The sequence below is a fragment of the Salmo salar genome, chromosome 02, assembly GCF_965601325.2.
Source record: "Salmo salar chromosome 02, fSalSal1, whole genome shotgun sequence".
Lineage (NCBI taxonomy): Eukaryota > Metazoa > Chordata > Actinopteri > Salmoniformes > Salmonidae > Salmo > Salmo salar.
In genome coordinates, this window is record NC_138292.1 from 43,299,258 (window position 1) to 43,317,322 (window position 18,065).

Genomic DNA, 18,065 nt, shown 5'->3' on the forward strand with positions numbered 1-18,065 from the left:
GAGACGAGTGGAAAACCGCATTTAGTACCACATCTGGCCATTATGAGTACCTCGTCATGCCGTATGGGTTGAAAAATGCTCCCGCTGTCTTCCAATCCTTTGTGGACGAGAAAATAAAAACATGGGGTCGCCTCGTGCACGCGCCTCAGTCTCATTGTCCTCTGATAGACCACTTACCAAAGGCGCTAATGTTTTTCAGCCAGGGGCTGCAAAGACATCGTTCATCTTTTTCCCGCCTTCTGAGAGCCTATGGGAGCCGTAGGAAGTGTCACGTTACAGCAGAGATCCTAAGTTTTCAATAAAGAGAGTCAAGAAGCCCAAGAAGTTGTCAGACAGGCCACTTCCTGTAAGGAATCTTCTCAGGTTTTTGCCTGCCATATGAGTTCTGTTATACTCACAGACACCATTCAAAGAGTTTTAGAAACTTTAGGGTCTTTTCTATCCAAAGCCAATAATTATATGCATATTCTAGTTTCTGGGCAGTAGTAATAACCAGATTAAATCGGGTACGTTTTTTATCCGGCCGTGCAAATACTGCCCCCTACCCCCAACAGGTTAATCGATAATTCTTTGAATGACAATATTATATTTGACCAATGTTTTCGAATAGTAATTTTGAAAATTGTAGCGCTGATCACCGGAAGCATATGAGGGAAAATATTTTCTGAACGTCACGCGTCGATGTAAAATGCTGTTTTTATATATAAATATGAACTTTATCGAACAAAAAATGCATGTATTGTGTAACATGATGTCCTAGGAGTGTCATCTGATGAAGATTGTCAAAGGTTAGTGCTGCATTTAGCTGTGTTTTGGGTATTTGTGATGCATGCTAGTTGCTTTGAAAATGGCAGTGTGATTATTTTTGGCAGGGTACTCTCCTAACATAATCTAATGTTTTGCTTTTGCTGTAAAGCCTTTTTGAAATCGGACAACATGGTTCGATTCTGGAGAGGTGTATTTATAAAATGGTGTAAAACAGTCATATGTTTGAGAAATTGAAGTTATAGCATTTATGAGGTATTTGTATTTCGCGCGACGCGATTCCACTGGCTGTTGACTAGGGTGGGACGCAAACGTCCCAGGTTCCCAGACAGGTTAACCGATGTTACTGAAAAGTTTTTTTTTTAAACTCACAGTGAGTTTTTTTAACCACTCAGTGGTTTCTGAATGACTACCGCATGGTCTGGGTGGGGTGTGGAGAGGAGCTCGACACAACAGGAAGTAAAGGAAGCTGAGCAGACCCAGAGCTCTGAGGGAGGGGTGTGGCAGCCAGGTAAAGAAACCAGGGTGGTTTTCAAGGCTAATGCCTAGCCTATCCCTAGCCCACAATATGTCATAGGCATAGTCTGCACATGGCTCCATCTATTAGACAGAGATAGAAAATATCAAGAAGAGTGTAGATACACAACTTTATTTCTGTTTCTGTATGATTATTACAAGGTCATTTGGGTTAAGAATATCATGGTGTTCAGTCATGGAAACGGGTCAGCTAGGGTCTACAGTACAGGTAAATATAGTAGGCCTAGTCATTAAAGCTATTGTTATGTTGTTGCCCCCGTTCTTGCAGAAGTTCTGCAGAGTCTTGTGGAAGGAGAGCATAGCAAGTGCTACAGCAGAGTTTGAAGTAAGGCAGGTGCAACCATCAGTCCCAACTGCAGCAAAAACGGAAGTGTCAAGGTGCTTGCCCCCGATGCCTACAGAGAAGAGAGAGAGAGAGAGAGAGAGAGAGAGAGATAAAGAGAGAGAGAGAGATAAAGAGAGAGAGAGAGATAAAGAGAGAGATAAAGAGAGAGATAAAGAGAGAGAAGGAACTGAATTTCCACACTCTTATAAAAGGGACTATCTAGAGCCATAAAGGGTTCTTCTGCTGTCCCTGTATGAGAACCCTTTTTGGCTCCATGTAGAACCGATGTAGAACCGATGTAGAACCCAACTTACCCAACAAACCATGGTATAACCTTATAATAACCCTTTGGTGATAAGACCCAACCTGGAACCAAACAGGGTTCTCTGGGACAGCCAAAGAACCCTTTATGGGTCGTTCTTGAACTGCAGTGGCATTCACATCCACGAAAAAAACACTTCAAAATGACAAATAGTTACACATTATTCAAGTTTTCTGTTTAAAAGACTGTTTATCAGTCATAAAACATACTGCAAGTGCTTTATAATGCAAAACGTTATGTTTATGCATTGTTTAAAGTACAGTTATAGTGACATATTTTGTGTCACGTCCTGACCAGCAGATGGAGCTGGTGTAGTAGTTTGGGGGTCAGGACGTGGCAGTCTTGTGTGTGTCTTGTGACTCCTGATCAGGAACAGCTGGGAATCGTTGTTCCTGATTGGGAGTCATATATGTAGGAGTTGTTTGTCACTGGGGTTTGTGGGTGGTTGTTTTGCACTGCGTTTTTTTTTTTTTTTTTTTAGCCTGCAAACTGTTACTGCTGTCACGTTTATTGTTTCCTGTGGATGCTTTACTCCTTTTGTTGGGTAATTAAAAAATGAGTATTCACATACCTGCTGCGCCTTGGTTCATTTCAGAAGACAGTCGTTACATATTGGGGGATTTAAAGCTATCAATATATGTATTATTTTTGAATTCTAGAAAGAAAACAAAAGCATTACATACAGTTGAAGTCAGAAGTTTACATACACTTAGGTTGGAGTCATTAAAACCCGTTTTTCAACCACTCCACAAATTTCTTGTTAACAAACTATAGTTTTGGCAAGTTGGTTAGGACATCTACTTTGTGAATGACACAAGTCATTTTTCCAACAATTGTTCACAGACAGATTATTTCACTTATAATTCAGTGTATCACAATTCCAGTGGGTCATAAGTTTACATACACTAAGTAGACTGTGCCTTTAAATAGCTTGGAAAATTGCAGAAAATGATGTCATGGCTTTAGAAGCTTCTGATAGGCTAATTGACATCATTTGAGTCAATTGGAGGTGCACCTGTGGATGTATTTCAAGGCCTACCTTCAAACTCAGTGCCTCATTGCTTGACATCATGGGAAAATCAAAAGAAATCAGCCAAGACCTCAGAAAACAAATTGTAGACCACAAGTCTGGTTAATCCTTGGGATTAATTTCCAAATGCCTGAAGGTACCACGTTCATCTGTACAAACAATAGTACGCAAGTATAAACACCATGGGACCACGCAGCCGTCATCAAGAAGGAGACGCGTTCTGTCTCCTAGAGATGAACGTACTTTGGTGCGAAAAGTGCAAGTCAATCCCAGAACAACAGCAAAGGTGCTGGAGGAAACAGGTACAAAAGTATCTATCTCCACAGTAAAACAAGTCCTATATTGACATACCTGAAAGGCTGCTCAGCAAGGAAGAAGTCATTGCTCCAAAACCGCAATAAAAAAGACTACGGTTTGAAACTGCACATGGGGACATAGATCGTACTTTTTGGAGAAATGTCCTCTGGTCTGATGAAACAAAAATAGAATTGTTTGGCCATAATGACCATCGTTATGTTTGGAGGAAAAAGGGGGAGGCTTGCAAGCCGAAGAACACCATCCCAACCGTGAAGCACGGTGGTGGCAGCATCATGTTGTGGGGGTGCTTTGCTGCAGAAGGGACTGGTGCACTTCACAAAATAGATGGCATCATGAGGGAGGGAAAATTATGTGGATATATTGAAGCAACATCTCAAGACATCAGTCAGGAAGTTAAAGCTTGGTCGCAAATAGTTCTTCCAAATGAACAACGACCCCAAGCATACTTCCTAACTTGTGGCAAAATGGCTTAAGGACAACAAAGTCAAGGTATTGGAGTGGCCATCACAAAGTCCTGACCTCAATCCCATAGAAAAATTGTGAGCAGAACTGAAAAAGCATGTGCGAGCAATGAGGCCTACAAACCTGACTCAGTTACACCAGCTCTGTCAGGAGGAATGGGCCAAAATTAACCCAACTTATTGTGGGAAGCTTGTGGAAGGCTACCTGAAATGTTTGACCCAGGTTAAACAATTTAAAGGCAATGCTACCAAATACTAATTGAGTGTATGTAAACTTCTGACCCACTGGGAATGTGATGAAAGAAATAAAAGCTGAAATAAATCATTCTCTCTACTATTATTCTGACATTTCACATTCTTAAAATAAAGTGGTGATCCTAACCTAAGACAGGGAATTTTTACTAGGATTAAATGTCAGGAATTGTGAAAAACTGAGTTTAAATGTATTTGGCTGAGGTGTATGTAAACTTCCCGCCTTCAACTGTATATTGTACTTATCAATAAAAACAAGACAGGCTATTAAAATTACTATTATTTTAACAAATATAATACGTGTCCCTAAGTTTTATCCCCATTGGTGTAACCACCTTGAAAATCACTCATTACAAAGATTTACAAGTACCTTGCATTGACCTCCAGTGGAAAAGTTTTGCACTGGAGGGATCTATATTAAATACAATTATTAGCTAATCACACCCTTTTAGCAACTCATCAATTTGAGGATTCCATTGATCATTTGGTGTGTCTAAATAGTGTAATTGGTGTTACAAATGTTAAATGAAGGGAAATTACACTGTGAGCTAAATTATGAATCATAAACACTTTGGTCAATTATTTTTAAAGGTTTAATGACCTTAGATTCGAATGTCCTCAATTACCAAAATGTTGTCATTGGAGTTACCATCACTGGTGTAACTACTTCTGCTGGTGGCACGATGTTATCATAATAGTAAAACATTATTAAAAGTCATTAAGCTACCATATTAGTTCATTTACAATGGGAAGATATACCCAATACATTTTATTAAAAAGAATAGAGAAAAATTAAGTTCATTTTTTTCTCCAAAATGCCACACCCAAATACCGCCGCAATTCAAGAACAACCCTTATGGTAGGTAGGCCTATAGACACTTTCTTAGTTTACAATTCCCCTCTCCATCTTCAATTCACTGATTAGCTCAATCAATTTGTAAAAATATGAGAATACCTTGTTTGGGGCGTTCGTTGCATTCACCTGAAAGACGAAGGACATGGGACCATTTTAGACATTTCACAACACTTTAGGCTGTTACCTAAATGTTAACACAATACCTGGAAACGAATCACCACAGGTTGGTGCTATTGATGATATGTATACAATTGCTGAACTCTACAATTAATGTTTAATCTCTACTTAATACTTTACTAATACTGATATGTTGGTTCTTACCTTGTCCTTTGGGGTTTTAGTATTCCCCTCTATGGCTTCTGTGAACACAGAAAACACCAGAAAGATGAAGACAGCACAGACCAGAGCTTTGTTCATGTTGAATAGGGTTGAGTCTCTGAACAGCAAAAGTGTATCTGTGTCTATTTCAGCTAGAAGAGGATGGGTGTGAAAGGGGTGTGTGCACTATGACTGCATGTGCACAAGAACAGATATTTGTTTTACAGTCCTGAGCAGTGTAAATTAACTTTAATAGGGCCTACAAACTATTTGGCATGAATGAAACAGATGGTTATTTTTCCATATATGCAGATAGCCTATTTATTGCACCGTGTTGCATTGTATTGTAGGTTATTGTATTGTTATGTTTTGTATAGCATGGCTAGTATGTGTTCTGATCTAGGGCTAGGTGTGTGACAACTTTTGAAATAAAAAAGGAGACTGGTGTTTGGATCCATCGTTCAATCTATGTCAAGGTTTGTCGATGGATGATTACAATGTCATACTTTGAATTACAACGTATCCCTTTGGCGTGTTCTTCACAGTGGGAACGAGGGTGCATTGAATTCTGGAACCAGCAACGAGCCACTGAAATGTCACGATCCACATTACCAATCGCAATGAACTCCAAACAATCATTTAGTAATAATATTCCAAACAAAGGAAAAGCAACTCCTTTTGTATGTTCCTTAGATGTCCTTGCAACTTGCCCTGTGCTGAAATATTCACAACCACAACCAACGTCACATCCGTCATGTTCAAAATAAGTGCCGTGAGCACATACAACTTCGATAACACTGGAAATCTCATGCATGGTTGTTAGATTAGTATGTTGTGTGCATGGACCACAAAATAAAGTGTCTCATTTTCTTAATACAGCACTGTGGTCACAAATGTCAGTTTCTGATAATGTACAGGAACATTGAAACAGAGTGTTCTCAGAATCAGCAACAATGTATGCATCACTGTACCGTAAGACGCTTTGGAGAAGAAAAAAACGTCTGCCGAGTGTCATACAGTAGCCTTTATTATAGAGGTATTACGCTGCCTAATCTAGTGAATTCTGACTGAACCCTCCAGGTGCACCCCTTAGTGATTTTGAGCTGATGCCCTCCATGATACAGAGGCTGACCCTGCTGGAGACCAAGGTGAAGACCCAAGCCCTGGACGTTGACCACAAGGGGAGCCAAGTACGACACACCTTCAGACATCGAAATGACATTGTACATTACATTTGAGTCATTTAGCACACACTTATCCAGAGCGACTTCTGGTGCAATCGATGGGAGGACCGGTAACAACTCTGCATCTAGCTTCTGTGAACACCTCCAGCAAGACAAGGGTTTTGGTTAGATCTGAAATCGACCTCAACCACATCAACCTCTGTGATCCTCCGCAACACCCAATCAAAAGCATGCATTTTAAAGGAAAGCTCAACCACAGAATGCTGATGAAGTTGTACATACAGGATGCCTGTCATACAAGTGTTAAGTCTACACATATTCCTGCTACAGTATGTGTGAGCAGTAGCTAAATGGTGCCGGTAAATGTTTTCTACACAAAATCTGCCAAATGTGTGGATGTTGCATCGGTATTCTATAGTTGACCTTTGTTCCTTATAGTTTGCTTGACAAGAGATTCCTTATTTAGAATTTAGTTGGTATAAGAGACTTCTCATATTTTGAATGACATGATATTTATTATAGTTTGTATGATGAGGTAATAAGAGACCTCCTCAAACAGCAACATATTTTCCAAAGTTGTGCTGTCGAGTTGAAAACAGACAGTGTTTGGGAGTAGTTCCACTATGTCATTGAAATAGTCATTTACCTACATTTTGCAGTAGCTTGGTGGTAGTTTACCGAAATTCAAATCTTCGTAGTCTTTTCAGTAGTTAGCTACACTGCAACATGGCAAAAAGTAATTAACTACTGCAACTACCCATTAAATGTTTCGCCAAAAGAATATACGGTATACAGTGCATTCAGAAAGTATTCAGACCTCTTGACTATTTCCACATTTTGTTACATTACAGCCTTATTCTAAAATTGATTAAATTGTTGTTTTTTTCTCATCTACACACAATACCCCATAATGACAAAGTAAAAACAGGTTTTTCGAAATGTTTGTAGAAAATACTTATTTACATAAGTATTCAGACCTTTTGCTATGAGACTCGAAGTTGAGCTCAGGTGCATTCTGTTTCCATTGATCATCCTTGAGATGTTTCTACAACTTGATTGGAGTCCACCTTTGGTAAATTCAATTGATTGGACATGATTTGGAAAGGCACACACCTGTCTAAATAAGGTCCCATAGTTGACAGTGCATGTCAGAGCAAAAACCAAGCCATGAGGTCGAAGGAATTGTCCGTAGAGCTCCGAGACAGGATTGTGTCGAGGCACAGATCTGGGGAAGGGTACCAAAAAATGTCTGCAGCACTGAAGGTCCCCAAGAACACAGTGGCCTCCATCATTCTTAAATGGAAGAAGTTTGGAACCACCAAGACTCTCCCTAGTGCTGGCCGCCCAGCGAAACGTTGGTCAGGGAGGTGCCAAGAACCCGATAATCACTCTTGAACTCTTTGGCCTGAAAGTCAAGCATCACGTATGGAGGAAACCTGGCACCATCCCTACGGTGAAGCATGGTGGTGGCAGCATCATACTGTGGGGATGTTTTCAGTGGCAGGGACTGGGAGACTAGTCAGGATCGAGGGAAAGATGAACGGAGCAGAGAGATCCTTGATGAAAACCTGCTCCAGAGCGCTCAGGACCTCAGACTGGGGCGAGGGTTCAGCTTCCAACAGGACAACAACCCTAAGCACACAGCCAAGACAATGCAGGAGTGGCTTCGGGACAAGTCTCTGAATGTGCTTGAGTGGCCCAGCCAGACTTAAACCCAATCGAACGTCTCTGGAGAGACCTAAAAATATCTGTGCAGCGATGCTCCACATCCAACCTGACAGAGGTTCAGAGGATCTGCAGAGAAGAATGGGAGAAACTCCCCAAATACAGGTGTGCCAAGCTTGTAGCGTCATACGCAAAAAGACTCGAGGCTGTAATCGCTGCCAATGGTGCTTCAACAAAGTATTGAGTAAAGGGTCTGAATACTTACGTAAATGTGATATTTCAGTTAAAAAAAAATGTTTTATACATTTTCTACAATTTCTAAAAACCTGTTTTTGCTTTGTAATTATGGGGTTTTGTGTGTAGATTGATGAGGGGGAAAAAAGCAATTTCATCTATTTTAGATTAAGGCTGTAACGTAAGAAAATGGGGAAAAAGTTATTTCAGCCTATCGTATATCTCATACAGTTCTGGAACCACAGAGCTCCAGTCACAACACACGTAGGTCTAGTATTCATATATTTATAGAAATACAGCCCCATGTAGGCCTATACAGTGTTCTCATCGCCATGGTGATAAAACGGAGCAATGTTTTTGTTGCAATGTTGTTTTTGGTCCTCAGCTAACAGTTTGGTACGTTGCACAGACATGGATGGACCTCACTGTATTGAAAGCCATGGAAGCACTAACCTGTGTCTGTGTGATTCACAATATATCTTAAGAAGTCAGTGCTTGTCCAATTTAGACTTGAACTTTTCTACATACAGTATAACATAGAAGTTGAGTTGTGGTGGTTGACTCATCTTTACGTCTGTTCTAAATAGTTTAGTTCACTTCTTTAAAACCTGTTGGGGCTAGGAGCAGTATTTGCACGGCCGGATAAAAAACGTACCCGATTTAATCTGGTTACTACTCCTGCCCAGTAACTAGAATATGCATATAATTAGTAGATTTGGATAGAAAACACTCTAAAGTTTCTAAAACTGTTTGAATGGTGTCTGTGAGTATAGCAGAACTCATATGGCAGGCAAAAACCTGAGAAGATTCCATGCAGGAAGTGGAAATCTGATTTGTGGAATCACCTTCAACACTTTGCCTATGAAACACACCGTGAGTTAGGATTCATTTAGCACTTCCTAAGGCTTCCAGTAGATGTCAACAGTCTTTACAAAGTGGTTTGAGTCTTCTCCGGTAAAAACTGACCGAACGAGAGGCCTGGAAAGTTGGTCATAGGGGGAGGGCCATTACTACTATGACGCGGGCGCCCGTGGGTACCCTCTCGTTCCGAAACGTTTAGTAAGACAATGCAATCGTCCGCCTTGAATATTATTGAAGCTCTGATTGAAAAAGGCCCTAAAGATTTATGTTATACAACGTTTGAGATGTTTGAACGAACGTAAATATATATTTTTTGCACATTCGTGACGACAAGTCCCGCGCGCCTCGTACATTTTGAGTAGCCTTCGGAACGCGCTAACAAGAAGGAGCTATTGGGACATAAATTATTAACTTTTTCGAACAAAACTACATTTGTTGTGGACCTGGGATTCCTGGAAGTGCCTTCTGATGAAGATAATCAAAGGTAAGTGAATATTTACAATAGTTATTTGATTTTAGATGACTCCAAGATGGCGCTAACCTGTATCGCCTAGCCTATTTTTCTGAGCATAGCACCTCGTTTACTGCAAAGTGTGATTTCCCAGTAAAGTTATTTTTAAATCTGGCAATGCGGTTGCATTCACGAGATGTTAATCTATAATTCTTTGAATGACAATATTATATTTGACCAATGTTTTCGAATAGTAATTTTGAAAATTTTAGCGCTGATTCACCGGAAGCATATGAGGGAAAATATTTTCTGAACGTCACGCGCCGATGTAAAATGCTGTTTTTATATATAAATATGAACTTCATCGAACAAAAAATGCATGTATTGTGTAACATGATGTCCTAGGAGTGTCATCTGATGAAGATTGTCAAAGGTTAGTGCTGCATTTAGCTGTGTTTTGGGTATTTGTGATGCATGCTATTTGCTTTGAAAATGGCAGTGTGATTATTTTTGGCAGGGTACTCTCCTAACATAATCTAATGTTTTGCTTTTGCTGTAAAGCCTTTTTGAAATCGGACAACGTGGTTCGATTCAGGAGAGGTGTATCTATAAAATGGTGTAAAATAGTCATATGTTTGAGAAATTGAAGTTATAGCATTTATGAGGTATTTGTATTTCGCGCGACGCGATTCCACTGGCTGTTGACTAGGGTGGGACGCAAATGTCCCAGATTCCCAGACAGGTTAACCGATGTCACTGAAAAGTTTTTTTTTTTTAACTCACAGTGAGTTTTTTTAACCACTCAGTGGTTTCTGAATGACTACCGCATGGTCTGGGTGGGGTGTGGAGAGGAGCTCGACACAACAGGAAGTAAAGGAAGCTGAGCAGACCCAGGGCTCTGAGGGAGGGGTGTGGCAGCCAGGTAAAGAAACCAGGGTGGTATTAAGTGCTGAACCTTATGTTGCAGATAGAAATTTAACCAGGAAAGGCCCATTGAGACCCAGAGTCTCTTTTTCAAGGGAGACCTGGCCAAGAAGGCAGCAACAATTAATACATTACATAATTAAATCTTACAACAATACAGCACAACATGATCCAGCCTAAAAAAAAGCATTTACACTCCTCTGTAACAGTCTCCCGTCAATATTTTACATTTGTTCAGTGGAACTAACATATCTAGATGAAGCAAGGATTGTAGATTAATCCATGCGTCTGGTGCACAAGAAGAGAAGGCAGTCTTGCCTAATACTGTGAATTTCCTGGGGACTTTAAGTAGCAACCACCTAGCAGACCGGGTATGGTAACTGCTGGTGGTGAAGGAGACCAGACTACAGAGGTAAAGAGGGAGTTTACCCAAAAGGGCTTTGTAGATGAACACATACAAATGTATCTTTCTGCGCATATAAAGTGAGGTCCAACCTACCATTTGGTACAATGTGCAATGGTGGGTGAGTGACTTGGCATTTGTAATAAAGCGCAAGGATGCATGATAAACAGAGTCCAGTCTCTGTAATACGGAGGAGGTTGCATGCATATACAACAAGTCACCATAATCAATTACAGAGAGAAAAGTGGGCTGAACAAGCTTCTTTCTAGCCATAAGCGGGAAGCAAGCCTTATTACAAAAATAAAAACCCAATTTCAATATAAGCTTTGTCACAAGATTATCCACATTAACTTTAAAGGACAACTTGTCATCCAACCAAATACCTAGGTATTTGTAGGACGACACTTTTTCAATGGATAAGCCACCAGATGTGACAATGCTAACATTCTCTGGCAGAGTTCTAGCTCTGGTAAATGTCATGAATGAAGTTTTTTGAACATTCAAGACCAGTTTGAGACCATAAAGGGAAGCCTGCAGTGACTGAAAAGCAGTTAATAGAGCTGCTAAGATTTCCTATTCTGACAGACAATCATATTCTTTCTACATGATACATTTCTATCTGAACATGCTGTAACAGTACACCCTCCTTAAGAGGCAGCCCCAGCACTCAGTAACCCTCTAAACCTCACCATAGGCCTGACTTTCAATTTACACGTGAAGTGAAATCTAATCAAATCCCATCTTCAAACTGTCATTTCCAACAGTACAAAGCAACTGCCAAACAACACCGAAGAGTGGTTTCTTTCACGACTTTTATGTTTTTTCAATGCAGCAGTAAAGTTTCGCAGAGCTGTGCTCATGTGATGCCCGGATGGTTTTCAAACAGAACATCTTTAATTATGCATTCACTTATTATGGTGGCCTGTGTTTTGCAGAGACCTCTGTGGCCAGGAGCAACATCCTGGTGAACTTTGACCTGGTGCTCCAGAACGTCCAGCAGTTGAACTCCTGGCTGAGGAGGGAGAGTCCTACGTCAGGGTCACGTCCAGAGAGCACAGCTGGCCCAGCAGCACCTCATTCCACTAAGACTCTACAGAAATGGCATCTTCATGTTCAATGGGCCCTTTCGCTCTTACCAGGAAGCCAGCACACAGGTACAGACAGAGACTGTATAGGGAATACTCTCGACACTCTAACTGGCTAGTCAGTACATAGTCTCAGCACCCAGAACCAAATCAGCTACTGTTAAGGCTATTACGAGAGTACAACATACCAAGACCAGGCACTGAAACAGACTAGATATTAGAACCAGGTATGGCTTTAGATACATTTTCACTAAAGATTCTTTGATTTCAATGTTTCCATATATTGACTCTCTCTCAGATTGTAGCAGACAGAATAACTAAGTACAGAAATCTCTGTTTGTATTTCAGTCCAATGTGTCTGACACCCTGCCGCTCATGACTTTACAGCAGTGCGTGCAAGACCTGATGGACGGATACTTCCCTTCTGAGCTACAGGACAGGTTTGCAGATGGGGTGCCCTTTTAGGTGTGTGTGTCTGCTTTGTGTGCATGCGTGAATTTCAAATGTGCTTACTGTAGGAAAACGGACTACCTGGACAATGTATTTCCTGTTTGTTTTGTGGTGAGTAGTGGCACGTCGTCTTTTGGCGTACACAGGTTCACGACAGGCGAGAGGAGGCGTTCCAAGAGAGGTGACCGTGGGTGGAGCTCCCTGGGAAGGGGCAGGCTGTTGTTGGATGCACAGAGGGGGAGAAATCAACAGACAGCCTAGAACACGCGTACTGTGCCGTCTCCCAGATACCCGGTTGGTCCCCTCTGTATCGCTTCAATTTGTTCCCAAAAACATGTGCTACACTTTACACTCTAATTGAACCAACTGCAGGGGAGGAATCTCAATTGTATTTTTTGGATTCCTCGAGTCCTCTCTCCTCGTCTCCTCCTGAACATGCATGAGATGGGAAGAAACCTTAGATCTTCTTTGAGGAGGCGAGGAGAGAGGACGCAAGGAATCAATGAAATAATAGAATTTCATACTTGAAGTTGGTTCAACTATATGCATGTCACTTGAGATTCACCCCAAGCCTATTTTGCTCAAACTTGAACATTGAGTTACCCACAGGCAGAACACTGACAATGTACCAATTGATGAACAGGCTGCCCAGGGTGTTGGTGAAGGCTGGTAGAGTGATTGACATCAGGGACTCCGTGAAAGCCAGTCTGCAGGTGAGACTGAGATCTGTTGCATGTTTCTGCTTATACCTGTAGATGATGAACGCGAGTATACTATATGTTAGTACATGCCTGTGTCTTGTGTTTAGGGCTCTTCTGATGCTCCAAACAGCCATGCTGTGACCCTCATAGACACACCAGTGCTACAGGCCTTGAAAGAGAGGTATGGAGGTGTCTAGAACTATGCATAATACTTTCACTTCCACCACTAGGGGGCCTTGTGGGACCTTGTGACAGAGGAGACCCTGGAAGAGGGACACACATTTGCTAATGTGAGTTATGAACCTGTTGTCTCCTACTCTAACTCAGGTTGGAGTTGCATGAGACTGATTCCCTCCCCCCCCCAACTTGGCCCGTGATGTCACCACACTGAGGGTGAAGTCAGAGGATGGCGAGCACACCTACATCATGAAAATGCACTTCTCAGAGACCATAGGTCACCTGCACCAGTATCTGGACAAGCACAGGTGGGTTGGGAGCCATTACCACAAAATGCTGTGCAGAGTATTTTGCCCAGGAAGTCCATCAGGTTCACAGTACTTCATCTTAGTCACAGTGACATTTGGGTCATGTTAATCTCAGACACCCAGAACTAAAATCAGGCAAATGGAAGGGGGAGAAGGTAAGGAACTTGTCTGTCGACCCTGCATTAAAAACCAAAATAGGTTAAAGAAAATTGTGATGAATAAAAAAAGTGTACCAGTTTCATTTAAGGACCAACAAATTGACAGCTGTGCCATACTGATTGCAAAATAGTTGAAGAGATTTGATGTACCTGGCACATGGTTTATGAACTGATACACAAAACGACACCAGATTCAAAACTTACAAGTTTTTCAATTTAAATTATACAAAATTCTTGCAACCAATAGAATGTTATATACAGTGCCAATCGATCAACTGTATAAAATAATACTCTTAGCAAAAATGTTTATCTTTGATTTACAATCTGTAGAAACTATGATAATAGAAATGTTCAGAACTTTTGTTGAAACATCACAGCACAGTTGAAAAATAGATGGCAAATAGATGGTGTTCAAATATTTATATTGGGAGGGGTTGAGGGGAGCTGAATGGTGGGACTAAAAATAACAAAAAAACAAGAAAACTAATGTAAAATATACTGTGTCCGTAAAATGTATATAGGTTCAGAATTTTTGTGAAACATCACAGCACAGTTGAAAATATACAGTACCAGTCAAAAGTTTGGACACACCTACAGTTTACATACACCTTAGCCAAATACATTTAAACTCAGTTTTTCACAATTCCTGACATTTCATCTTAGTAAAAATCCCCTGTTTTAGGTCAGTTAGGATCACCACTTTATTTTAAGAATGTGAAATGTCAGAATAATAGTAGAGAGAATGATTTATTTCAGCTTTTATTTATTTCATCACATTCCCAGTGGGTCAGAAGTTTACATACACTCAATTAGTGTTTGGTAGCATTGCCTTTAAATTGTTTAACTTGGGTCAAACGTTTCGAGTAGCCTTCCACAAGTTTCCCACAATAAGTTGGGTGAATTTTGGCCCATTCCTCCTGACAGAGCTGGTGTAACTGAGTCAGGTTTGTAGGCCTCCTTGCTCGCAAACGCTTTTTCAGTTCTTCCCACACATTTTCTATGGGATTGAGGTCAGGGCTTTGTGATGGCCACTCCTATACCTTGACTTTGTTGTCCTTAAGCCATTTTGCCACAACTTGGAAGTATGCTTGGGGTCATTTTCCATTTGGAAGACCCATTTGCGACCAAGCTTTAACTTCCTGTCTGATGTCTTGAGATGTTGCTTCAATATATCCACATAATTGTCCTTCCTCATAATGCCATCTATTTTGTGAAGTGCACCAGTCCCTTCTGCAGCAAAGCACCCCCACAACATGATGTTGCCACCCCTGTGCTTCACGGTTGGAATGGTGTTCTTCGGCTTGCAAGCTTCCCCCTTTTTCCTCCGAACATAACGATGGTCATTATGGCCAAACAGTTCTATTTTTGTTTCATCAATCCAGAGGACATTTCCCCAAAAAGTACGATCTTTGTCCCCATGTGCAGTTGCAAACCGTAGTCTGGCTTTTTTTAATGGCGGTTTTGAAGCAGTGGCTTCTTCCTTGCTGAGCGGCCTTTCAGGTTATGTCGATATAGGACTCGTTTTACTGTAGATATAGATACTTTTGTACTTGTTTCTTTAAGCATCTTCACAAGGTCCTTTGCTGTTGTTCTGGGATTGATTTGCACACGCACCAAAGTACATTAATCTCTAGGAGACAGAACATGTCTCCTTCCTGAGCGGTATGACGGCTGCGTAGTCCCACGGTGTTTATACTTGCATACTATTGTTTGTACAGATGAACGTGGTACCTTCAGGCATTTAGAAATTGCTCCCAAGGATGAACCAGACTTGTGGAGGTCTACATTTTTTTTTCTGAGGCCTTGGCTGATTTCTTTTGATTTTCCCATGATGTCAAGCAAAGAGGCACTGAGTTTGAAGGTAGGCCTTGAAACACATCCACAGGTACACCTCCAATTGACTCAAATTATGTCAATTAGCCTATCAGAAGCTTCTAAAGCCATGACATAATTTTCTGGAGTTTTCCAAGCTGTTTAAAGGCACAGTCAATTTAGTGTATGTAAACTTCTGACCCACTGGAATTGTGATACAGTGAATTATAAGTGAAATAATCTGTCTGTAAACAATTATTGGAAAAATTACTTGTGCCATGCACAAAGTAGATGTCCTAATCGACTTGCCAAAACTATAGTTTGTTAACAAGAAATGTATGGAGTGGTTGAAAAATGAGTTTTAAATGACTCTAACCTAAGTGTATGTAAACTTCCGACTTCAACTGTATGTGTGTGTGTATATATTTATTTATTTTGAGGATAACATATACAGTACCAGTAAAAAGTTGACACCTACTCATTCAAGGGTTTTTCTATATTTGACATCAAAACTAGGAAATAACATATGGAATCATGTAGTAACCAAAAAAGTGTTAAACAAATTTAAATATATTGTAGGTTCTTCAAAGTAGCCACACTTTACCTTGATGACATCTTTGCACACTCTTGGCATTCTCTAAACCATCTTCATGAGGCAGTCACCTAGAATGCATTTCAATTAACAGGTGTGCCTTGTTAAAAGTTAATTTGTGGAATTTCTTTCCTTAATGCGTTTGAGCCAATCAGTTGTGTTGTGACAAGGTGGTATACAGAAGACAGCCCTATTTGGTAAAAGACCAAGTCCATATTATGGCAACAACAGTACAAATGAGCAAAGAGAAATGACAGTCCATCATTACTTTAAGACATGGTCAGTCAATATGTAAAATTAAAGAACTTTGAACATTTCTTCAAGTGCAGTCGCAAAAACCATCAAGCGCTATGATGAAACTGGCTCTCATGAGGACCTCCACAGGAAACGAAGTCCCAGCGTTACCTCTGCTGCAGAGGATAAGTTCATTAGTTACCAGCCTCAGAAATTGCAGCTCAAATAAATGCTTCAGAGTTCAAGTAAGAGACACATCTCATCAACTGTTCAGAGGATCAGGCCTTCACGGTCAAATTGCTGCAAAGATACCACTACAAAAAAGACACCAATAAGAAGAGATTTGCTCTGGCTAAGAAACATAAGCAATGGACATTACACCAGTGGAAATCTGTTCTTTGGTCTGATGAGTCCAAATTAGATTTTTGGTTCAACTGCCGTGTCTTTGTGTGAGACAGACTAGGTGAACGGATAATCTCCGCATGTGGTTCCCACCAAGAAGCAGGTCGTGTGATGGTGCGGGGGTGCTTTGCTGGTGACATTGTCAGTGATTTATTTAGAATTCAAGGCACACTTACCCAGCATGGCTACCACAGCAATCTGCAGCGATACGCCATCCCATCTGGTTCGCACTTAAGTGGGACTAGCTTTTGTTTTTCAACAGGACAATGACCCAAAACACACCTCCAGGCTGTCTGTGTGTGTGTGTATATATATATATATATATATATATAAAAAATGGAAATGTAGACAATTACATTGATAGAAGCCACAATTTATTTGCAATATTAAAGCGGATCCACCTACATTAAATTTTTTTAATAATCTCGCATACTTTCATCAGATGCTCGATTAAATTCTCGGGGGAGACGTGGTAGAAAATGTACTAACGAGGCTAGTGAAGTATCCACTCCTCTAAATGGGGAATCGCGATTTGTCCAAATGATTAGTGACAAAATCTGCATACCAGAACTAAGTCTCATCCCAGTCTGTTGGACATGTTATGAAAGCCCAGTCCTGTGCCATCACTATCAACTCTCTCTCCACCCTCACAATTTCAGATGGACAGATGCCCCTGTAACAGTGTAGGTTCCGTCCCTCTCGTCGCCCCAACCTGGGCTCCAACCAGGGACCCTTGCACACATCAACAACTGACACCCACGAAGCATCGTTACCCATCGCGCTACAAAAGCCGCGGCCCTTGCAACGCAAGGGGAACAACCACTTCAGGTCTCAGAGCGAGTGACGTCACTGATTGAAACGCTATTAGCGCGCACCACCGCTAACTAACTAGCCAGTTCACATCGGTTACACCCCAGCATATGACATCAGTGCGTTCCCACAGCGCTGGTACAAATGCTGCTCTGCTGCTCAGGACTAGGCCAGGCCCACCTCAATGACAAAACAACAATCGCCCTGTTGCTCTCCTCGCGGTTATAAAATACTGTATTTACTTTCATAACCATGTATATTCAGATCTGATAGGGATGTCACACTAGGGGGTGCCAACACTTAATCAGAACTATCCTTTTCAGGATCATCATGACATGGGAAAAATCCTAATTTCCATAGGAATACTTGCATAATTATTGATGCTGATGCAGATAACTCTACCTTGTAAGCAGTCATGGTTCAAGGTGAA

At 41.0% G+C, this 18,065-nt stretch overlaps 2 long non-coding RNA genes across 2 annotated transcripts; both read right to left on the reverse strand.

The window, feature by feature from the left end:
- Positions 1–1,398: 1,398 nt before the first annotated feature.
- Positions 1,399–5,353, reverse strand: LOC123729550 (uncharacterized). Its single transcript, XR_006761171.2, has 3 exons — positions 5,188–5,353; positions 4,966–4,992; positions 1,399–1,697 (listed from the first exon to the last, which is right to left on the reverse strand). It is a non-coding gene; the product is annotated as an uncharacterized LOC123729550 (long non-coding RNA).
- Positions 5,354–12,528: 7,175 nt separating this feature from the next.
- On the reverse strand, positions 12,529–16,480 carry LOC145864332 (uncharacterized). Its single transcript, XR_014382894.1, has 3 exons — positions 16,202–16,480; positions 13,049–13,190; positions 12,529–12,657 (listed from the first exon to the last, which is right to left on the reverse strand). It is a non-coding gene; the product is annotated as an uncharacterized LOC145864332 (long non-coding RNA).
- Between the last annotated feature and the right edge of the window lie 1,585 nt (positions 16,481–18,065).